Consider the following 24875-nt stretch of genomic DNA (forward strand, 5'->3'; position numbering starts at 1 on the left):
GCAGCCCCGGGCCGGCGGGGCGGGGTCGCGGAGACGCTCCGCCCCTCCGTGGGCTGAGCCGGTCTTGGCCCGCCCCAGACCCCTAAATCCCACCCTCCCGGTCGAGGGCGATCTCTGAGCTAGGCTCCCTCACGGAGGTCCGTGGGGTCTGTCGGGAATCAACCCCTGCCTGGGGCTGCAGCTGGGGAGCTGGCCAATGTGGGGATGCCAGGCACTAGGCTTCCAGACCGAAGAAACTACCTCCGATGATTGCACGGTGAGGGAGAGGAGAGACAGAATCCCTCAAAACGTCCTGAGCCACCTTCTAACAGCCTGGGGACGGCCAAGGCTGGAAAGGGCCTAGGAACAAATATCCTGGTATGGTACATAGCAAGGACCCGTCCCTTCCTTTTATAATATTGTGACATAAATGCGTTTGCTCTGAAGCCATTTAGAACTGTGTTCTTCCATTTCTATAACCAGTTTCCTCTCCTGAGCCAGTCTCTCCTCGATTTATACTTATTTGAAAGGCACGATACATCCTGATTCTTTGAGGACAGAGATAACTGATCTCCCCAGGTGAATGAAAAATGTCCTATGGATGCCTGACGTGTAACAGAAAATTCTCATGTACGCATTCCACTCATGTATAACCAGGGCGTTCCTACTGTTAGAAAGTAAACCCAAGAATCAGATTTGTGATTTAAGAGGCCATTTCTACCTTCCTCCTCCTCCACGCTCGCCAGAAGGAAGGATGTCTTCTGCCCTGGAGCAATCTGCACTGTTCAGGGGCAATTTTCACTGCCTCATTTGCTTGAAACAAAGCAAAGGTGGCATTACCTGCGATAAATTTTTTAAACGGTTGAGTTTAAAAAATTGCCACTTGTCAGTTCTTTCCTCTCTTTGATTTAAATCATTTGTAAATCATTTTATACAGTTCCACTTCAGAAGAGAAACAAGACTTTGTTCCTCTGATTTGCTTTCATTCTTCGGGCTGAGGGCAGGAGGTGAAGCGTCACATGATTCTATCCTTTACTATTTCAGTGTGCTTTTATTTCCCTTATTTGAGCAAAAGATTTCTTAGCGTGAGGCCTGTTTGTCATGCAGTCTGAAACTTTTTCCTTTTAGAGAAAAGGATTTTTGTCGTCCCTGTTTCAATAAAAAGTTATATTAGGATTTGTCAAGATTGCTTTCATTTGCATTAATCATGATTATCACCATAGACTTTCCTTTCTAGCAAGGAAAAAGGAGTTAATGAGCTCAGAGGGCTTAACTGTTTAAACTTATTGTGTGGCTTTAAAGCAAGCCTCTGTCATTATTCCCAGGGATCAGTTATACGGAGAGAGCTTTTCGTTCTGGAACAGTGAGCTCTTTAATATTCAGGCTTCAGAAAAGATTCTGGGGAGCGCGCGCCCCTTTCCGTGCCTGCTACTGTACGGATAGTAAAACTGCGCCACCTGGTGGTGATCCGGTTCACCATTTCTGAAGAGAAGGCTCCCCCAGAAGAGAATTAGCTGATACTGTTGACAGTTTCTTCTTGCTGAGGTGAAACTAACTGCCTTTTCCTCCTAGCAGGTGTGGTGAACACCTTGGCTCCTGAGCATCCTTGCTGGAAATTCAGCTTTTCTGTTATGGAACGCTAAACTGCTTAAAATGGTTCTGCTCCGTATCATCAGCGTATTTAAATACGTACGGTCACGTTACATCTGAAAAGAAATATGACATGAAAAAAAGGCATCAGAGTTAAACAGCGTTCTGGGCCCTGGAGGGGAGCCAGGTTCAATTTAGCACTACAGCGTGAGTCTAAAATGGAGTTCCCTGAAGCCTGCCCCAACTGCAGATTATGGTGAAATGGAAAGCCCGTTGGCTGAGAATCAAAAGACATGAATCCCATTACCATCACTGTTTTACTGTCCAACTTTTGACAAACCACTAGATTAGTTTGTGCCTTGTTTTCTCATTTGCAGAGCAGATAACGGTGCAGCAACTACTCATTGTCTAGAGTAAGCATGAAAAAGTGTTTTGGAATATAAGTAATTGCTATTGAGAATAAATAATAATTAAAAGCATCATTATTGATTTGCAAGGTGAGTTCAAAAGCCCCAGTTTTAAGTACATTTGATTTACAATCTCCAGCAACACTAAGGACCCATGGAAGAACAGGGAAAGAAGAGAGAGAAGTTTCAGCTGTACTGCTACAGATCCTGAATATCAGGCAAAGACCTTGGTCATTAATTCAATAAAATTGTTGTTGTGATTATTTGCAGAGGATGGTAGGGCTGGAAGCAGTTTTGCCTTTATGTTTATTGGATGTTTATTTTCAATTTCACTAGTAATGCATCCTTGCTGTAAAGCAGTCTAACAATAAAGATAACACAAAAGTCCCTTCCCAATCATCTCTCCCGCCACAACAGTCCTCTTTCCCCAGAGATAACCACTCCTACCACTTCAAAATGCATCTTTCCAGAACTTTCTCTATGCATTTATATGTACACAGTAAAATATAGAGGTTGTTTTATTTGTTTGTTTTTGTGTTGTTTAGATTGCAAAAGAAAGAAAACTCAAGTAAAACTAGTTTAAGCCAAAATCATGGCAGAGAAGGAGAATTTATTGCCTCTTGTCTTCAAAAAGTTTATAATAGGCTGGTTTCAAGTACAGCTGGATGTAGAACTCAAACACCAGGATGTCACCAAGACAGACTTTGCTCCATCTCTCCACTCTGCTTCTTGCTACTTAGGCTCCCTTCTCAAATTCCACGTGGGGGCCAAATGGCTACAGCAAGCTCCAAGCTCTATATACTATTCCACTCAGGTATGAGGGGCAGAAACAGGGCTTCTTTCTCTGAAGCCCTAGCAAACTTCTTATCGTATCTAATTGAATCTGTCAATTACGTGCCCATCCCTGACTCAATTACCATGGCTAGGAGGCTGCAGTTTGATGATTGGGGTAGGGCAATCAGTGCCCACATCTTGAGCTGTTAGTGGAAGGAAATCATATGGGCCGAGATGGGGGGGGGGGGGGTGGTTCCCATAAGAAATCTTGGGTACTATTTTGCCAGAAGATAGGCAAATAAATACTGAGCAATAAAACCAACAGATTTGGGTTGACATAAGTAACTAGTACAGTAACAAGACATAAAAGGCAAATAAAGTATTTCAAGAAGGAGGGACTGGCTAAGAGAATCAAATATATTGCATAGAGATCAAAGAGAATAAAATCCCATATGAAATCATTGAATTTGACTGTTAGAAAGTTAATGGTAAAGACCAAATATCACCATGGTGACTATAGTTAATAGTTAATAATATATTGTATATTTGAAATTTGCTAATAGAATAGATGTTAAATGCTCTCACCACAAAAAAGGGGTAACTACGTGAGGTGATGGGTATTTTAATTAGCTTGATTGTGGTAATCATTTCTCAGTGTATACATATATCAAAACATCACATTGTACACCTTAAATATATATAGTTTTTATTTGTCAATCGTACTATAATAAAGCTGGGGGACAAAAGAAAAAATGTCAATGGTGACTGCTGAGAATCAGAACATTGTTTTGATGGTATTATGTTCAGAAACCTAGTAATGCCAGAATCCTGCCCTACTCATCATTCCTCCTTTCTCTCCATATAATAGACAATAGCAGCATCAGAATAAATATATTATATTGTTAATAGGCACAAAGGTAAAGTGTAGGTCCCGTGGCTTAGTTATGAAGTATAATAATAGGTGTTTAGCACTTCCCCTCAAATCTTGTCTTTCTTTGACTTGCTCCAAGGAGGAGGAGGAAAGAGAGGGGCTGAGGGAGGCAGGAAGGGAGGGTGAGAAAAAAAGATGGTCAGCATGTCGCAATGGACAATGCCCCATCTAGATCTACTCATTACAGGGAGATAGGAAGCAGAAAACACACAAAAGCATGAGGCATGGGTGATATTCTAACACACATTGACCCCGCCCACTAATAACCATGACTCATCTAGGAGAAGACCCTGTACCACAACACGACATAATATCATCTCTTCCTCCTTTGGGTGGCTAGGGTTGCAATGCCCCCTCCCCCTCAGAGACTTTTACGAGAGCAATCTCAATTAAGGGGAAGTTAGTGGAAATAGCAAACATAGGCTGCATTTTCCAGAAGTCTCTTGGTAAATGTAATAAAGGAGAGAATAGCTTAAAGAGTTATCAGGATCATGAGAAAGGGTGGAGATGTCAGGCATGACTTGAATTTATTCAGGTACTAAGTGAAAAGAAGAAACTGATAATTTGAGAAGCTGAATGATTGATAGAGCGAAGTGCCAAAGAAGACAGGGAGGGCACGGGCAGCATCCTTAGGGGAAAGGTTAACCTAGACATGGGGAGGAGGAGGCATATTTCTTCCTCTGAGAAAAAAAGCAAGCCCAGAAGAATAGCAGGAAAGAAGAACATGGTACTAACAAGAATGGGGAAAGAGTTCTGTTAAATGGATAACAGTTGGGAGGAGGGGGTAGGAATGGAGTGAACCTGGACACAATAGACATTGTAGGCAGGAAGACCCAAGTTCATATCTTCACTCTGCTACTTGCTTGCCAGTGTGACCTTGAGCAACTCAACTTACTTATTCTAAGTTTCAGTTTTCTCTCTGTAAAATGGGGATGATAATACCGTATCAGTATTTATGTGGTTTTAATTCTGAGTAATAGAAAATCCATACTCAAACTGTCTTATACACTACAGAAATGTATTATTGCATAAATGTCCCCAGGTGAGTAGCATCAGGAATAGTAGGATCAATCTTGGAAAAATGGTATCAAAGATCCAGATTCTATCCTTTTCTCCACTCATCTATTCTCGGCGTGTTAGTTTTTCCCTCTGCTGGCTTCCCCAAAGTGTCAAGAGAGCTCTAACATTTCCAACTATCAGATTTTTCAAATGTATACAGAAGAGTACAGTGCCTAATCCCTATCCTCAAATGTAATATATCCAAGTAGTAAGAGACCCACATGACCATGTATAAAAACACCTAAAAATACAAAGCGTTGTGTACCAAATTGTTGCTAGAGACAAAAATTTCAATGGAGCTCCACTTTGATTGCTGAGTGTCAAAATATTCCTTATTGACCCGGATGAGTAGCTGCAAATGGCAGCAGTTATAAACAGCAAAACTTGGCTTGCAATCAAGAAATCCCTTAATTAAACAGCAGCCAGTAATCTGAAATGAGAGCAATGGGATATATTTGTTTCAAAGTGGAATAGCTAATGAAACTAACAACAACTCATCTTCTTTAATTGAGAAGCGATGGGTTTGGTGGGGTTTCTTCAGCCAGTCTCAACCTTGTACTAGCAGAGGAAAATACTTCTCAAATGTTTCTTGTAACCTGATGAGCTCCTTACTAATCACTTTGTTTTAAACAATTCAATAGGTTCTGTTTTGCATTTTGAATATCCAAATTGTAAACTCAATTGTAATAGTGGCTCTAAGTGAAGTTGCAAGCCTGGTAATATTGTGACCCTGATTTGCCAAATTGAGTGAATTTATCATATTAAAACTAAACGAAATATCCAACTGAAACAATTAACTTATGCTTTATAGTTGACGAATGAAGTTATTTAGATAAATTGATAAATTCCTCTCTCCATATACTATCCTCTTAACTCAGGAGAACCAAACATTTTTAATTTGATAACACAAATTGTGTAACTTATAGTCCATCTAAGTTGAATGACATTAACAAAAACTGTTTTGAAGGATAGTTTTGTCTTCCTAGCCAGTAGTACTTGCAATGCAAAATAAGATCGTTTAAACTAACTTATGCAAAAATATTTCAGCAAGAGTGGCCAACCTCTGTTTCCAAAATAATACTATTGTAATTTCCTTCCAGATTGTCTCTCACAACTTTTGCAATGTATACCATAGAACATTTTTATATTTCAGATATACTAAATGACACTTGAGTAATGCTGAACCCACTTTCACATCTGATTTTCATGCTGAGTCAATAAGTGTGGGACAGAGAGGCTTTATGGTAGAAGTAGGAGCATTTACTACTCTCTTCCTCTGATTTTCTTAAACTGGGCACTCTTAAGAAATGTGTCTTCAAAAGCGTAATTAGAGAGGTTTGATCTGCAACTCAGCCCACAATTAAAGAAGAATGTCCTTAGTAAATGAGAGCCCTGTTCACCACTATATTCCCTGTGTCTATCACATTGCTGGCACATATAGGGGCTCAATAAATATTTGTTGAATGAATGCATGAATGAATGAACGAACAGGAGTGAGTGAGTGAGTGACGTCAGTCTGTATGCAATCTGTTTGGCTTGGGTCCATACTCATCACTTTCCACTTCGATACATAATATTATGAAATAACAATAATTTGAGATAATACAAAGTGCCTGTGTAACATGCCACCTGACATCAACCCTATACATAGCCCAGGTGGCGTCAGATTTTAACTGGTCAAATAAAGCATGTTTTTTCTTAAGAAATACATAGCATAGACTATAGATTTTAATAGAAGTATGTGAACTGTTTCTTGAGCATTTACTCAATGAAAAGCATTTTACTTGGCACTGTCCTCAGTTCTCATCCCTAGGGGCAAAACACTGCGTGCCCATATATAAACATAGCTGATCATATAAATCATTATGTACCAAATTATGGAAAGTGACAAATTCTGGTTGAATTCAGAGGAAGAGAGAGAAGAGACTGATGAACTAAAATTTAAAATGGCATTTTTTTTCTCCAGTTCAAAGCAATAACATAAAAAACAAAATTGTTACAATAGAATTATTCTTATTCCTAATTGGTACCAAAATTGTTGATGAAATGTCAACTGACAAAACTAGAGAGTAAATCATTTTGTTTTGCTTGGGTTTTATAATCTACTTCGTTTTTACATTTGTCTGGCCGATTAGTGATCACTTGTCTGTTTCCCCATTAATTTGGGGAGCCCTAAGTTACAACCTTGTGTGCTCCCTCCAAATTAACAGCCATCTTACCCAGCTACTCACTAGACATGTCATCACCCTGCTTATGACTCTGTGGTTTTGCATATTATTCTAAAGAAAAATTGTCGAACAAAAGAAAAACTGCCTAAATCCCAAAACATAGAATAAGAATACACGCTTCGAGGGACCGACCCTGTGGCCGAGTGGTTAAGTTCTTGCGCTCCGCTTCGGGGGCCCAGGGTTTCGCTGGTTCGGATCCTTGGTGCAGACATGGCACTGCTCATCAAGCCATGCTGAGGTGGCGTCCCACATGCCGCAACTAGAAGGACCCACAACTAAAAATACACAACTATGTACCGGGGAGCTATGGGAGAAAAAGGAAAAATGAAATCTTTAAAAAAAAAAAGAAAAGAATACATACTTCGAAAATCTTTGAAAAGAAAATCTTGACAATTTTAAAGCTGAAAGCTGTCAATATACTTATCAATCAATTGTCTGTCATGTTGGAAAATTACTCTGATCTCTATGGAGAACAAGAAAGACATGAACTAGTTTAGCAGCTCTTCCCAATACCAAAGAGCAAAGAAATCTCTTAGATTACAATACAAAAACAAACGTGTTTCTGAGCTCAAGAGCTAAGATAATTGCATTATTTTTTCTGAGTCATTGAATTGTTGTAAGAGATGTTTGGATGAGTATACAAAAATTTAGCAAATACATTGTAGTCACTTGTTAGTGATGACAGATATTCATCAGGGAGTGATTTGGTAAGAAAATAAGAATGCAACAGTGCACTGATGCTGACGAGAAAAACAAAGTCAATCTCTTCTGTATGATCTTTGTTTTGTAAAATTGCCATGAAATTTCCATGCAAGAGCCCCAGGGTAATCACAGCTGTTTCTCGCAGACCTACAGGCAAGCAGTCTCAGCTTTCAATTATCATTCTGATGGATGAGAGACTCACAGTGTGAATGATAGGGAGAAAAGCAGTCAACTATATATACTCATAATTTTATACTCCTTGTTGACATTGAAAAATAAGGCTTCAGATTTCTATTATAAGTATGTAGCAAAATTGCTTTGTGTCTTTTACTTTTAAAAACTTACATTCTTTTTGGATTTTTCTTTTTAAAACTGTGTTCTAATACCACCTGTGCTTTTTTTTATCTTCCAACTTTTTGTGGATGTTTATCATACTTTGTGATCGCCTCACACATTTGGACACTGTTTCTCTGTTTGGAGAATGGCCTGCATTATGAGTCTCACTTTGTCAAAATAGAAGCCAGAAGCTCACTTTCCCAGCATTCCTTGGAGTTAGGGGCAGGGATGTGACCCAAGCTCAGCCAATCAAACACATGTGCTCAAGACTTTGATTGGAAGAGAGTATCATGAAGAGGAGGCTCTCCATGAAGTCCGTCCTACTGAGAGTGGTAGAGACTGGTAGAGGAAAGACACACAGCCTGAAAAGATGGCAGTAGCGGGCCTATGGGGTGTACCATGTCCAAACCTAGCAGCGGGAGCTGTGATGTCTTTACCCAGCAGCAGCAGCAGCAGAAGGGTCTGCTCTGCAGCAGCCAGGATGTGGTTGGAAGCATAGCCTCCAAGTATGATTCTCTGACTTTTGCAAAATTTTGTGATTTCGTATATGCATAATGTATGACAGCCATAGCACAAACACCAGGAAAGAGGAAATGAAAGTATACACTTGAAATGTTCTCATACTATACGTGAAGTGGTATAATATCAGATATTACAGATGTATACTATAAAACTTCAAGCAATCACCAAAACAACACAAAGAAGTTAGAGTAATTCAGCCAACAATGGAGATACAGTGAAATTAAAAAAAAAAAAAAACTCAACCCAAAAGAAAGCAAAAAAAGGGAAATGAAGAACAGGTGGGGAAAATAGAAGAAAAATAGCAAGATGGTAGATTTAAGCCCAACCATATCAATAATCACATTGAAGGTAAATAGTCCAAGCACACCAATGAAAAGACAAAGATTATGAAATTGAATATAAAACACAACTCAACCATATGCTCTCTACAAGAAACCAACTTTAAATATAAAGGATATGTTAAATATTATATTTATTAATTATATATTGAATATAGAAGCATGGGCAAAGATACATCATGCTAACACTTTCCAAAGAAAGCTAGAGTGGCTATATTAATACAGACAAAAAAGATTCCAAAGCAAACAATAGGATCATTTCATAATAATAAAGGAGTCTATCCATAGAGATGACATAATCCTAAAAGTTTAAGTGTCTAAAAACAGAGCTTGAGAATACGTGATAGAAGTGCAAGAAAAATAGACAAAACCACAATAACAGAGATTCAGTACTCTACTCTCAATAATTGATAGAACTAGAATACAGAAAAATAGTGTATCATAAGTAGATAAAAGATCTGAATAACACCAACAACACCATTAACCTATTTGATGGAGAACACTCCACCCAACAATAGCAGAATACATATTCCTGTCAAGTATACAAGGAATATTTACCCAAGGTAGACCATATCCTGGGCTTCAAAACTAGTGTTAATAAATTTACAATGACTGAAGACATTCAAAGCGTATTCTCTGACCACATGGAATTAAATTGAAACCAATACCAGAGAGCCTCCAAATATTTAGAAACTAAATAGCACACTTCTAAATAAACCATGGTCAAAGAAGGAATCAAAAGGGAGATTAGGGAGTATTTTGAACTGAATGAAAATGTAAACACAAAAAATCAAAATTTGAAGCAACTCTTAAGAACAATTCGTAGCACCAAGTGCCTATAATAGAAACAAACAAACAAACAGAAAGGTCTCAAATCAATGACCTCAGCTTCAACCTTCGGATACAAGAAAAAGCAGAGCAAATGAAACTTTAAGTAGAAGAAAGAAAATAACAAAGGTCAGACTGGAAATCAATAAAATGGAAAACAGAGGATCAACAGAGAAAAATCAATGAAACTAAAAGCTGGTTCTTTAAAAAGATTAATAAAGTTGATAATTTTCTCACTAGACTGGCCAAGGAAAAAAGACAGAAGACACAACATACCAGTATTAAGAATGAGAGAGGTTACATCATAATACATTCCACAAATATTAAAGGAATAACAAGGAAATATTATAAACATTTTATGTCAAAAATTTTGATGAAATGGACATGTTTCTTGGAATAGACAAACTACTCAAAAAGAAATAGATAATCTGAATAGTCTTAGATCTACTAAGAAACTGTAATTTAAAACTTTTCCACGAGGAAAATTCCAGGCCCAGCTGGCTTCACTGGTGAAGTCTACAAAATATTTAAGGAAGAAATAATATGATTCCACACCAATTCTTTGAGAAAATTGAAGAGGAGAGAATACTTCAGCATCATCTGTATTCCAAAATCAAAGGCATTGTAAGAAAATTGCAAAACTTTCTTGTACATAGACGCAAATGTTCTAAATAAAATTTTAGCGTATCAAATCCAACAATATATTAAAAAGATAGTACATCATGACCAAATGGAGTTAGTCCTAGGAATGCAAAGTTGGTTTTACATTCAAAAATCAATCAGAATAATTCACTATATTAAAAATTTATTTTAAAATAAGCCATATGATCATCTAAACAGATGCAGAAAAAACATTGGAAAAATACAACGTCCATTTCTGATTAAAAATAAGAAACTCTGAGCAAGTTAGGAATAGAAGGGAACTTTCTCAAGATGATAAAGATCACCTACAACTAACATTATATTTAGCGACGAACGCTTTATTCTTAGAATCAGGGACAGCGTAAGGATATCCCATGTCATCAATTCTTTAGGGGAGAAAGGATAGTCTTTTCAACAAATGATGTTGGACGTTTGGTTATCCACATGCAAAAAAATGACCTTTGATCCACATGCTGCATTAGATACAAAAATTAATTCAAAATGGATCATAGACCTAAATGTAAGAACCTAAAACTAAAAATCTTCCAGAAGAAAACCTAGGAGAAAAATCTTTGCTACCTTGGGTTAGGCAGAGTTCTTAAATACAGTACCAAAAACACAATCTATAAAAGAACAAATTGATGAATTGGATTTCATCAAAATTGGAAATTTCTGCATCTCCAAAGACACTTCTTAATTAAACTTGTTATTTTTACATAATGGTAGATTCATGTGCATTGTAAGAAATAACACAGAGAGATGCAATGTATCCTTTACCCAGTTTCCCCCAGTGGTAACATTTTGCAAAACCACAGTACAATATCACAACCAGGATATTGACACTGATATAGTCAAGATACAGAGTGTTTCCGTCTTCACAAGGATCTCTTATGTTGTCCTTTTAGAGCCACATTGACTTAATGTCGGAGACCACTAATCTGTTCACCGTTTCTATAATCTTGCCATTTCGAAATGTTATTTAAATGGAATCGTACACTATGAAAACTCTTGGTATTGACTTTCTTCACTCAGCATAATTCTCTGGAGATTCATCCAGGCTGTTGTACGTATCAATATTTCCTTCCTTTTTCTTTCTGTGTAGTATTCCATGGTATGGTACACCACAGTATGTTTGATCATTCACCCACTGAAGAACATCTGGGTTGCTTCTAGTTTTTGGCTGCTACAAATGAAGCTGTTAAACCATTTGTGAACAGGTTTTTTGCGTGAACATAAATTTTCATTTCTCTTAGATAAATGCCCAAAAGTGTAATTTCTGGGTTGTATGGTTGTTGCATATTTAGTTTCTCAAGAAACTGCCAAAATGATTTCCAGAGTGGTGGTGCCATTTTACATTTCCACCAGCAACATATTCATTCTCTAGATCCTCATTAGCATTTAGTGTTGTAGCTTTGTTTGCTTTTAGCCATTCTTATAGGTGTATAGTGATATTTCATTGTGGTTTCAATTTGCATTTTCCTTTCTCTTTTACTCAACGTTTTATTTCGCTGGAAAAATCTATATAAAGAATCAAATCTGGTTACCTTGAAGGAAACATTTACTACGGCTTAAATAAATGTGAAGTGAAGAGGTAGGGTAAGAGTATACTGCTTTGGACTAGCTCTGTCACTACCTTACCTCTCTCTCCGAGGCTCTATGCAGTGGCGATCACAGGTGTCGAAGAGAATTCTCCGTTGGCCCTCTGGTAAGGCCTTGAGAGCAGCTGTGACATCCACTTTCTGGCCCACAGACCACAGAAATCCTGAGAGCTGCCATGGTAGCTACGGAAAATGTTTGGGTAAACAGAATGCAGAGGGGACTACACTGGAGTCTTCAGCTAGCCACACACAGGCAGGAACACTTCAGCTAGGAAGGAAAATATATAATTTATCAAAAATTAGTTCTACCATATAGAAAAACATCTTAATCCTCTGGAGCCAAGACCTGCCCCTTACTTACATTCACAAAACCCCTGAGTGAACCCAGGATGGACAGGGGAGCAGTGAGATGGAGCCTCCTAGATAGGACGTTTCAGTCCCCTACTCTGTAAGTGAACGAGGAGAAGTTAAAGGTGGAGGAGAGCAGATACCTCATTTGCTCGTTTTGTGATAGGACAGAGAGGAATCACTGGAGGAGAGAGAAGCAAGACTTAGTCCTGAATTAGTCTCAACTCCTCACAAACCCTAAGAGATTTTTGAAAGCTTGGACCAGTGTCCTGCGTCCTTGAAAACCAGTGTTAACAAGTGGCTGATCTCAATGCTTTGTTGCCATGGAAACAATGTGGCTTATTTCTTTTTTTTTCAGTTTTCCTCTCAAAATCCATGTGGATAAAGTATTGGGTGGAGAAATTACCAAATAATTGAGGTATAGAGGAAGGGCCATATGGAGAGGACACTACACCAGCTGCTTGGCCTCAGAGAAGGTCCTGAGGTGACGCATCTGCCAGATACCAGTGAGGCTGAGGATGATGGTCTGAGTGGGGACCACGACAGGACCCACTTGTTGGTGCTCTTGCTCGTCAGACCGAAGCTCTCGTGGCTGCCCCCACACCTGCCATAACGAGTCCTCCACCCACAATTTGTAAAGGGTGATGATGTTCAACATTTCTTGTGTCCTTATTTGCCATCTGTATATTGTCTTCAGTGAAGTATCTCTTCATGTCCTTTGCGTGTTTTCTAATGGATTGTGTTTTTACTCTTGAGTTTTGAGAATTCTTTATATATTCTAGATAATAGTCTTTTTATGTTGTTGGATATGTGGTTAGCAAATATTTTATCCCAGTCTGTAGCTTGTCTTTCCATCTGTTTGACAGAGCAAAAGTGTCCAAATTTGGGGTGGCACGGTGGCATAGTGGATAAGTTCGCACACTCCACTTTGGTGCCCTGGCGTTTGTGGGTTTGGATCCCGGGTGTGGACATACATACTGCTCATCAAGTCATGCTGTGGCAGCATCCCACACACAAAATAGAGGAAGATTGGCATAGATGTTAGATCAGGACAAATCTTCCTCAAGAAAACAGAGGAAGGTTGGCAACAGATGTTAGCTCAGAGCAAATCTTCCTCACCAAAAAAAAAAGTTTCCAATTTTGATGAAGTCCAATTTATTACTTTTTCTTGTAGGGATTACATGTTGGTTTTGAGTCTAACAACTCTTTATTTAGCCCTAGGTCTCGAATATTTTCTCCTATGTTTTTTCTAAAAGTGTTATGGTTTTATGTTTTACATTTAATCCGGTGATCCATTTTAAGTTAATTGGTGTATAAGATGTGTGATTTAGGTCAATATTGATTTTTTTGCCTACTCCAGCATCCTTTTATTGAAAAGGCTATCTTTCTTCCATTGAATTACTTTTGCACTTTTGTCAAAAGTTAGTTGAGCCTATTTGTGGGATCTGTTTCTGGGTTCTCTATTTTGTTTCATCGATTTATAGGTCTATGCCTCCCCCAATACCACATAGTCTTAATTACCACAGCTGTCTAATAAGCCTTGAAATTGGGTAAACTGATTCTTCCTAATTTCTTCTTCATTCTGAAATAGTTTTAGCTATTCTAGTTCCTTTCCATTTAAATTTTAGAACAATTTTGTCTATATCTATAAAAAAATCTTGCTGGGGGGCTGGCCCTGTGGCGGAGTGGTTAAGTTCCTGAGCTCCACTTTGGCAGCCCAGGGTTTCACTGGTTCGGATCCTGGGTGTGGACATGGCACCGCTCGTCAGGCCATGCTGAGGCAGTGTCCCACATGCCACAACTAGAAGGACCCACAACCAAAAAGAAAAGATTGGCAAAGGTTGTCAGCTCAGGTGCCAATCTTTAAACAAACAAACAAACAAACAAATAAACAATTTTTAAAAATCTTGCTTGAATTTTGACAGGAGTTGTGTTAAACCTGCACGTTAATTTTGGAAGAATTGACATCTTTACTATGTTGAGTACGTTGAGTCTTCAAATCCAGGAGCACAGTTTGTCTTTCCATTTATTTAGATCTTCAATTTCCTGCATCAGCATCTTGGGGATTTGGTCATACAAGTCCTGTACATGTTTTATTAGATTTGCATCTTTAAGTACTTCATCTTTTTTGAGTGATTGTAAATGGTATACATTTATAATTTTGGTGTCCACATTTTCATTGCTAGTATATAGAAATATAATTGAGTTTTGTATGTTTATCTTGCATCATGAAACCTTGCTGAGCTGACTTATTAGTTCTAGATGTTTTGTCATAAGACATTTTTAAGAGAATAAAAAGACAAGTTACAGACTGGTAAAAAATATTTGTAAATTTTATATCTGATGGAAGACATAGCCAAAATAAAAACATTCTTGAAATTCAGTAATAAAGTAAACAACTCAATTAAAAGATTGGCAAAATAACGGGAAAAACACTTCACCAAAGACTATATATGGATTTCAAATATGCATATGAAAAGATGCGTAACATACACTAGTCATTAGGAAAAATCCTTTTCTTTTTGGTGAGGAAGATTGGCCCTGAGCTAACTTTTGTTGCCAGTTTTCCTCTTTTCTTTTTCTCCCCAAAGCCCCAGCACATAGTTGTATATCTTAGTTGTAAGTCCTTCTAATTCTTCTATGTGGGATGCCCCCAGAGCATGGCTTGATGAGCGGTGTGTAGGTCCATGCCCAGGATCTGAACTGGCGAACTCTGGGCCGCCAAAGCAGAGCACGTGAACTTAACTACTGTGCCACCGGGCCAGCCCCACCACTAGTCACTAGGGAAATGTAAAATAAAACCCACGATGAGGTATTACTACATATCTAATAGAACAGCTAAAAATAAACCTACTGATGATATCAAGTGTTGGCGAGGATGTGGTGGGCCTGGAGCATTCATCTGCAGGTGGGGATGTAAAATGATGCAAGCACTTTTGAAAATAGCTTGGCATTTTCTTTAAAAAGTTAAACATACACCTAGTATATGAGCCAACCATTCCATTTCTAGATCTTTTCTATGGAGATGAAAGCACATGTCCATATGTTTTGTTAATGTTCATGGAAGCTTTACTTGTAGCAGATGAAAAAGGAAAACAATCCAAATGTCCATCAACAGAGGAATAGACAAACTGTGGTACATCTATACATGGAAAACTAATCAGCAGTAAAAGGTAACAAACTATTGGTATATGTTACTACATAGATGAATCTCAAAATCATTATGCTGAGTGAAACAAACCAGACAAAAGTAGTACATACGGTAAAATTCCATTTATATAAAGTTATATTTAATACAAACTAATCTATTGGAAAAGAATATTGGTTGCTGGGAATGGTGTTGAAGGAGTGGGGACGGCAGGAAGAGATTTCAAAGGGTTTTGAGGAAGCATTTGACATGGATGGTTATGTTTATCATCTTGATGGTGTGGTGGGTTCTCAGATATACACGTAAGTCAAAAGCTTCCCAAATTGTACACTTTAAATATATGTAGTTTAGCGAATGTCTACTACACCTTAATAAAGCTGTTCTAAAAAGCTTAAATATTTATGTCATATTAAAAAAAGACAAATACTTTTTCTATTTTATATGCTGACTTTATTATTTTAAGCATCTAAAATCTTTTCCTGTGAAGATGGGAAGGTTAGGGGAAAGATAGAAAGATAGAAAATGTTTAGGTATCATCACAAAGCTGCCATATCACCCATTTTCTGCCAGCTCTGTATTCCTCATGTGTGAGAAAATTAAAAGTACCAATATTTTTTAAACCACTAATCTTTGGATTTTTTTTTTTGTTTGTTTAGAAGCAGTTTAACTCAAATCCTGACTGATTTAGAAGTTGTACCTGAATAGTCATACTAAACCATTAAAATACTAAAAATTGAATTAGCATTATAATATCCAAAGAGTTGTGTGTCCTAAGAAATAGGAAGTATATATCTTAAGTGTAGAATTCTTTCCAGATCAAACATAACCAGAAAATCTATGTACAAATCTTAAGTGCTTAAAAATTATGAAACCCAATCATGTGACATAAGCAGCAGAATAGGGCTACGAGACTTCTATGAGTAGGCGGAGGAATCAGATAACTGTAAATTGAACCCAGTGATGTCATTTATGTAAGCTGTAAATCATATTGACAGAGGAGTACAAGCAATGCCAAACCTGTTCCATCAGTAGCTAACAAGAAATCAGTCACCATCAGAGCCAAAAGCTCTGGTTGTGAAACCAAGCAATGATACAGTGATGCTGAAATTTGCTTGAGATGACATAATTATTTCCTTATCAACTAACCATCTGTCAACTACTAAAAGAATTAGAATTAGTTACAGAAACGTTAAAGACAGTAAGAATCATATTAACATTTTCATGTTATGGAATCTGAGGGTATTCGGAATGTCCTTGTAATAAAAAAAAAATTGGCCTTTTAGAGCAACATCTGTCAAGAATTTAATTCTAATTTAAAATGAGTAATTTTGGGATTGATTTAGAATTTGGTGTTAAATTCAGCCCCTATTAAATGCAATATCAAAACACTGAAGAGAACTTGAGTTAAATTATTTAGAAGTTTAATTTAATTTCTTTATAAAAATTAATTTTATACTTGAGTATTTTGCGTAAGTTATAAAATCAAAGGACAAGAAAATTGAGTATTTCATATTTATAAATATAGTACAAAATATTTAAAAATATTAAATGGGACCTATCAAACATTATTCAGAAACTGCTAAAATTTACTAGACTTTAAAGTAGAATAGGTTTGTGTGTTCAACTTAAAACTTTAAAGAAGAACCTTGATAAATTTCAAATTTTAATATCAAAGGAAATCCTTGGATGATCTCTTTTGTACTGAAAAACTGTTCTTGAGGGTATAAAAATCTCACATTTAATAAGACTTTCCTGTTTTCATTATGAACTTTGTCCCACATTCATATTTGTCTCTTAAATACTTACATTTTTAGGCTACAAATTACCCTGTCAGAGAAGTTTCAAGAACATTTTCAAATTCTCAAGGTTGCAGAAAACTCTGTCTACCTGGGTGTTTCTTCTATTAGACTCGGAGTTTCATGAACGCTGAGATTGCTTCTTATTCTTTGTCTTCTACTGACTTGGTAGCAAGCTTGGCACAAAGCGGGTTCTCAGTCAGCGCTCAGCAGGAGCTCAGTAATAGCTGTTGACCGAATTCACTTGTTTTTCTTCACTAGAGCTCTTCCCTAGCTCTTGTACACAATTAATCCCAGGATGAGGACCCTTGGCTCTTGTGAACATATCTCAGAAAGCTTTTGGCAGTTTAGTATCTGACTCCCCCTCTGATGTTTGGAATATCTGCTATTCTGCTGGTCTTAGTAGAGACATCTACAGTAACCAAAAAGGCCAGACAATAGTTCTGCATAATCTCTGGCAGCTGCACCATAGACTCATGGTCTAAGCTAAGTCAGAAGAAAGGCTATGGGAACACATACTACATTTGCAAAACACAACCTTAGAACAAATGTTTGCCTTTTCCATTATATTTTACGTCATATTATTTAAACATTTTGTTTCTTAATTCATTAATCAATTAGTATTTGCCTTTTCCATTATATTTTACATCATATTATTTAAACATTTTGTTTCTTAATTCATTAATCAATTAGTAAGTCATTCAACCATTCTTTATTTTGTGCCTACTGTATGCCAAGTTGCAGTCTTGGGCTGACAGCAGCGAAAAGGAGACACACAGGTCCTTCCCTCAATGAGCGTAATTTCTAAGCTCTAGTTTTGAAAATAATTCCTAGTCTTAAAAGATAAAATAATTGCAAATTTTGATACATGTTCTGCAGAAAACAAATGTAAGGATAGCTGAGATAGAAAATAATGGTAGTCTAGCCATGGGGCAGCATTGGGATGCCTAGACTTTTCTTTAATAGCGATCATAAAAGGGCCAAGATAATATTTAAAGCTAAGACTAAAAGGTGAGAGAGCTAGTCAAGCAGAGTAGGAGGAAGACCATTTGTGGCAGAGGAAACAGCATCATCAGAGGACCTGAGGTTGGGCAGAGTTTCTCACGTTCAAATAATTGAAAGAAGATTGTGTGACCATAAGACAGGGTATGGTGGGGGAAGGTGATGGGGAATGAGATGATTTTGGAGAAATAGCAAGGATGAGATCACAGAATCTTGTAGAATGAGTGTCCTCTGCTGATAAACTTTTAATACGTTTTTTTATTGATTCTCCTCGATGTTTTCTTCTCTTCCCTTGATCTTTTGAACTCTAGAATATCGTGCTAAATCATTCATTTAGTTTTTAATATTCTTGCATGGCAGTCTGCTCCTGCTAGCAGTTTCATTGTTATTGTGTAGTAATTATAATAATCCATTTTTTTGTAGTACAAAATAGCTCATGCAATTTTTATTTTTACTGTTAATTCTGCTATCATCAACCTTCTGGGGCTTTTAAATGCCTGCTTCTAAGATAATTCCTCTAATGATGTTCCACCCATAGTTATTTTGCCTACGTATTCTTACATTTTCTCTTCTGTTCCACAACTTCCCTAAGGTACCTACTTTTTGCTCATTCTTACAAACCAACCATTGTTTTCACAGATCACCTCTCAAGCCAACTGTAGTCTACCATGTCATTACAAATATTTTCAAGAGTACTGTAGAATTTTTTAAAAATCCGACTTTGTATTTTTGCATCTTAATTTCCCCATGTAGACTTTTCTTGTTACTCAAAGGAACATAGACTTGAGTGGACCTTGGAGATTCTTTAGTCTCCCATCTTCATTTTACCAACAAGCTCTTTTGAATTCATCAATCATTACGCAATGTTTAACAATTTCCTGTGTAATGCTTCCATTTCTTCATCTTTTTGTTTAAAATGGCCTGACTTCTCAAAATTCTTTACAGAAACTGGTTGGTATTATAAACGTCCGAGTAGGCTTTCTTAGCAAAACCTGAAAATAAAATATTTAACAGACATACACACTTCAAAAGTTAAAATATATGCCAATATAAAGTTATAATAATTAAAACAGTGCAATACAAATACAAGAAAAAACAGAACAATGAAACAGTCCTAGAAGTACTCAGAATTTGTCATATGATAAATGTGACATCTGAAGTCAGCATAGAAAATTTGGATGATTTAATAAATAGTTTTGGGACAACTGATTAATTTATCAGGAGAAAAATATGAGTTGAATTGTGTCCCCCAAATAGATATGTTGAAACCGTAACCCCTGGTCCATGAGAATGTGATCTTATTTGGAAATAATGTCTTTGCAGATCTAATCAAATTAAAATGAGGTCATACTGGCTTAGAGTTGGCCCTAATCCAATGACTAGTATCTTTATAAAGAGAGATTTGAACACAGAGACACACAGGGAAGAATGCCACAGGACAACAGAGGCAGAGATTGGAATGATGCAGCTAGGAGTCAAAGAACGCTAAGGATTGCCAGCAACCACCAGAAGCTGAGAAGAGGAAGGAAGGATCCTTCCCCGAAGCCTTCAGAGAGAACTTGGCCCCACTTCTGAACTGTGACAGAATAAACTTCTGTTATTTCAAGCTACCCAAATCTTTGGCAATTCATTACGGCAGCTCTATAAACAAATAATACGATAAAAAAAAATAGTAATAAAGCTGGATCTCACCCCTCATATGTAAAAAAAGACAAAAAAAATCTAGATGGATGAAAGAATTAAATGTAGAAATGAAACCAACGACTCCCAAATAGTAGAAGAAAATATGGATGAAAATTTGTTTCTTCTTGGAAAAGGGGAAGAGTTTTTTAAGAATGGAAGGAAAAGATTAATAAATTTGACTTCATAAACATTTTAAACATCTGTGGGGTAATAGACTTAGTCAAAGGGCAAGAAATCATAAAATAAATACGCAACTCATGGCAGATCAAAAAATAAGTAAATAAAGTGGCCTAACTTTTCACAATTCTTTACAGAGGCCAGTTGGTATTATAAATGTCCATGTAGGCTTTCTTAGCAAAACTCGAAAATAAAATATTTAAAATACACACACACACATTGAAGGTTAATCATACCTAAACTCCAGGTAAACAGATTTGTCAGGTCTTTTATACCAAATTTACATTCATATCCATAAACTAATAAAAGTGTTATTGATAATATTAGCCATTCAACTGAAAGTAAGCAACGTGACAAGTAAATTAAAAGACAGGTATTTACATTGCTTAATTAAACTAGTTTCTCTTTTTACATTCTGCCATCCTTTGCAAAGCTGTCTGGGAGGTAAGCAAAAGGAGAGCAGTGAGGTTCCCCAGGTGTCAGCCGGGATCCTCCAGCCAATCGGCTCGCACCTCAAGGCTGGAAGGAAATCTACATAGATCTACCACTCTGTTCTCCTTCAGTTGCTAAGGCTGTCCTTTCTTGTTTAGTAGTTGAATGGCCCAATAATGTTTTCCGGTTTAAACATGTTTAAACATTTCCTTTGTCGCAAGCTGTCTAATCTGCTACTGAGAAGAAATGCCTTAGCAGAATTTCAGAGAAATGACATTTCCCAGGTATTGAAAAGGAAAATGCTGATCCGCATGTTACCATGGAACTGTGTCTGCTTACAGCTGCGTTCCTTCAATGGCAGGTAAAGAACAGTCTAATTATCTGCAAAAAGCAACATTTCCGTCTTGGCAAGGTAGTTTGCTATACTTTGAAATATCTCCATAAATGAGTTGTTTTATTACTCTACTGCAGGCTCTAAATATATCTGCCCCAGACAATATTACTAACTATTTACAAGAGCAAAATCCTATTACTACAACGCTACAGAGAATCTTTGATGAAAATCATGTATTTCTTTTAAAAAATATCTTGGAAAAGAATAAAATCCCATTCATGAGAAAACCCTTTATAAGAAGAAAATATAAGGAGAAAATACTCCTATATTTTTAATCATCCTGTCAATAACGCTATATATTTGATAAGAAAAGGCCACCACTGATGCTTTCTGCAGTTGCTCTTCCTAAAGACAGGAATATAATGCCAGATGTTTTTATTTGCTATGTTACACGCTGCTGCTTTCACATGTGGAATTTCTATTAACTTGAAAGGTAGTACTGAACCCAAAATAAACTTATGTTTAAGGAGAAAATAAACATTATCACCACAGTTGTGGAAAAAAATGTATAAAATATACAAATATACATTACGGCTCTATCTTTGCCTGTGATATAAAGGTTTAGTACACATGAAAGAGTGTATGTTGATTAATAAATTATAAATTAATTGTTGATACTTAAAAAAATGCATGTAGAAGTTAATAAATAAAACTGCACCAGTGGCTATAAAATGAAAAGTACAAACATCCTTGTTTTTTCCCCCCTCTTCCAGTTTTACCAAGACCATCCCCCAGAGACAACCGGTGTCAAGGATTTCTACTTTTGGTTATTTTAGTGGTTACCTTATAGCCAAAGAAACTTTAGATTCTGGGTCCTCCAGGTGCGTAGGTTTCTCCCCAAACCCTGGATGTGGCCCAGGAGTGGACTGAGGTTTTGTGGAGCCTCAAATTTATGTATTTGAGAGGATACACTTTTAAGAAAAAGAATGCAAAATTATGAATACAAAATTGCTAGGCCTCCTCCCAGTGCCTTGCTAGTGAAGATTCTGGAAACTTAAGCTTCATTAGTTTCAAAGTCAGTTTGCCCCGGTTGCCATTTTTAGAGTTACCAACAACATGAGACGGTAGGGGTTGATTACCTACTCAGAAACATGAGACATTTAGCTTACCTACACTACCTAAAAATTTCTCTTTCCCCCATTTACCTTCTGGTTTTTATGGCTGTGTTATTACGTTATCATATTGATAGTTAAGGGTTATGACAGTCACTAGAGTTATGTTTCTTTTCCTTTGCAGATTCATTCCAAAACCAATAAACAGCAGACACAGTATTATTACATAAATGATGTTTTGTGTTGAATCAAGTAATGTGGTTGGATGCCTAAAGAAGTGTATGCGATCTTGTATCATTAAATCTTTCTACTCTAAGGGGAATCTTCCAGGCATCTTGGATTTATGAGATTCTTAATTTTTCTCTAAATTCTTTTTAAATTATTTTGGATCAGACTTCACTGATCCTGTTTCCTCTATCCCTGTTTTCCATTTTGGTAATTTTTTACGCACTCCCTGGATTAACTCCTCAAATAATTTTTTATGTAGTTTCATAGGAGGTAGTGTTCATGAATGTCCTTCAAAATCGAATGACTTGACGGACAATTACTAATTTCAGAAAATGTTCTTTACGCAAAAATTTCAAAGATGTTTAATTTAGTTATCCCTTATGCCCTTTACCATGATAATATGCCTTTAAGGAAAGTTTCAGAGAAAACTGTGGGAATGAAAGACAGCATGGTAGGCATAGTGAGGTAATGTTTAATTCATCTCAAGGTAAATGAGATCATTCTGATATGGAGTCACCTTTTGTAATTGCTGAGAAGCAGGCATTTATATGGATAAAAAAGCAAAGAGAAAACAATAGACGTTACACTATTCAACCAGAAGAGTTACTATTTTCAAAAAATCTAAACGTTTTTCCTATGAGTTTTTCTTCCTTTTTGTTTTCTGGATATTCAGGTTAAGAACAGGAATGCCTTGTGAACAGCAAACTCTCTTAATTGATACCTCGGAATGACTTCAGCAATAGCATAAGCACTCCTTTCACAATTCAATGTACTAAAAGCAATCACCCTTTCCTATTGAGTTTTTGTGAAATAAATTGTTTATACTCTGCAAGCTGAGGAAAATTGGCCATTCTACTACAATTTTTAAAAGACTCTTCAAAATACTACACTTAACGGCATCTATTAAGAAATCATATTTTCTTCCTGGCAATTTCCTTATTATTTTCAATAACCATTGATGCTGGTGAAAGAAGAGAATACTTTTTTATGTAACTTTTTATACATTTGTGCAAAAAAGAATGTGTTCATGACTCATTATTCCATGGGCATCTAACGATTCCAACTTCTTCCTGCTGTAGGAAAGAGTGGGTTTGAGTAAACACAGCTGACACAACCAGCACGATGGTTTCTTATGTACTTATTGTTAGTCTGAATAGCGGTCCAGTGGAGAACTGTGGTTTTGCAATAGTCATGAGTGGGTTGAAGCAGGATATGAGGACAAAGCTTTGGATTTCTGCTTTGGCACTCCCTGATCTCGATGTTCATTTTCTGTCCCTAACTTACCCAACATCCACTCCTTACCATTGTATCCATCTTAATACGTTTTTGAAGTCTACCTATCAGTTTAGCACACAGCCCTGTGCTAAGTCATATGAGGGAACCGAAAAAAATAATAATAGAAATGCCCCAGCAGTTTACACTCAAGCTAGGGAGGTAATATTCTTGGTGGAATCAGAGAACATCAGTGCTGAACTGCGTGCTGTGTGCCGTCAATACAATAGGTATTTGGAAAAAGCAATGATCACTCTCAGTTGTAATTGTATATAATTTAGGGTTCTTTGATTGCTAGCAACAGGAACTGACTCTGCCTAATCTAAGAAAAAAAAAGGTTTATTGGAAGGAGGTCATGATATCCCTACAAAATCTACAGGGAGACTAAAGAGCTGCCCACAAAAATGGCAGAAGCTAATGGCTAAGCTGCCTGAACTGCCTGATTGTGTTTTAAGAATGCTGCCCCAGGAATAAGTATGTTCCATCTGTTTTTCTGTGTTATGTCACTTCATTCACACATCAGAATCTCAGGAGAGAAAATGTGACTGTTGAGACTTAATTCAAATGACAACTCCTTGGCTATGGTAGACCGGGACACTTTAATTGATGACACACAAAAACAATGCATGGACTTCCACATTTGCCTGTGATGGAACAGGCAATGATGAAATAATACAGAAGACAGCTGTTTGAAAGCAACAGTCTGTGAATTACTTCTTTGTTTTTCATTAAACCTGTGTTCTTAGTTTGGAATCACAAAATGACAATCCAAACCCAAGTAGATTTCCCATAATATTTACAACCATGAACTGAATGATTCCTTTTAGTATTCCAGATGATAGTTTGAAGGCAACAGGTCTGAACTGGAATTCTGGCTTAGGTGTTTAGTTACTGCTTGACTTTGGATAAATTACTTCCAATAACCCCTCAGTTTCCTACCTTGCAGGATTCTTGTGAGAATTAAGACTAATTCATATAAGAGTCGATCACAACAGATGCACAGGCATTTTTATTCTTCTTGAATAAGCAAATGCATCTAGAATAGGCATAACTGATGAGGTAGATAAGACTCCACTTTTCTGTTAAATAAGCTTTCTTAGGTTTCTGTCCACACTTACTAAAGATTTTTAATCCAATGCATCTCCTTCAAATCCTCATTGAATAAAAAAGTATAAATTATTTTAAATGGAAAGAAAAAATAAAGAGAGGAATTTGAGTTATCTAAACTGGTTTATGGGAAGAAAATTTCATTTATCGTAGCCTTACATTTTGAGACATATTCATCTACCTCTTTTTGTTTTGTTTTGTTTTTTTGTATTTTAAGGTGATTGATGGTTTGAGGTCAAGTTTACAGAAGTATAACATGTCAACTGCTGCTGCTAATTAGACTGTGACCTTGATCACTGTTC

General features: G+C 36.8%; 1 long non-coding RNA gene across 1 annotated transcript; it reads left to right on the forward strand.

Annotated features, from left to right (window-relative positions):
* The first annotated feature begins 91 nt into the window (after positions 1 to 91).
* On the forward strand, positions 92 to 2497 carry LOC139083376 (uncharacterized). The gene is made up of 2 exons (XR_011540040.1): positions 92 to 357; positions 1555 to 2497. It is a non-coding gene; the product is annotated as an uncharacterized lncRNA (long non-coding RNA).
* The last annotated feature ends 22378 nt before the right edge of the window (positions 2498 to 24875 follow it).

The sequence above is a fragment of the Equus przewalskii genome, chromosome 5 (genome assembly GCF_037783145.1).
Source record: "Equus przewalskii isolate Varuska chromosome 5, EquPr2, whole genome shotgun sequence".
NCBI lineage: Eukaryota > Metazoa > Chordata > Mammalia > Perissodactyla > Equidae > Equus > Equus przewalskii.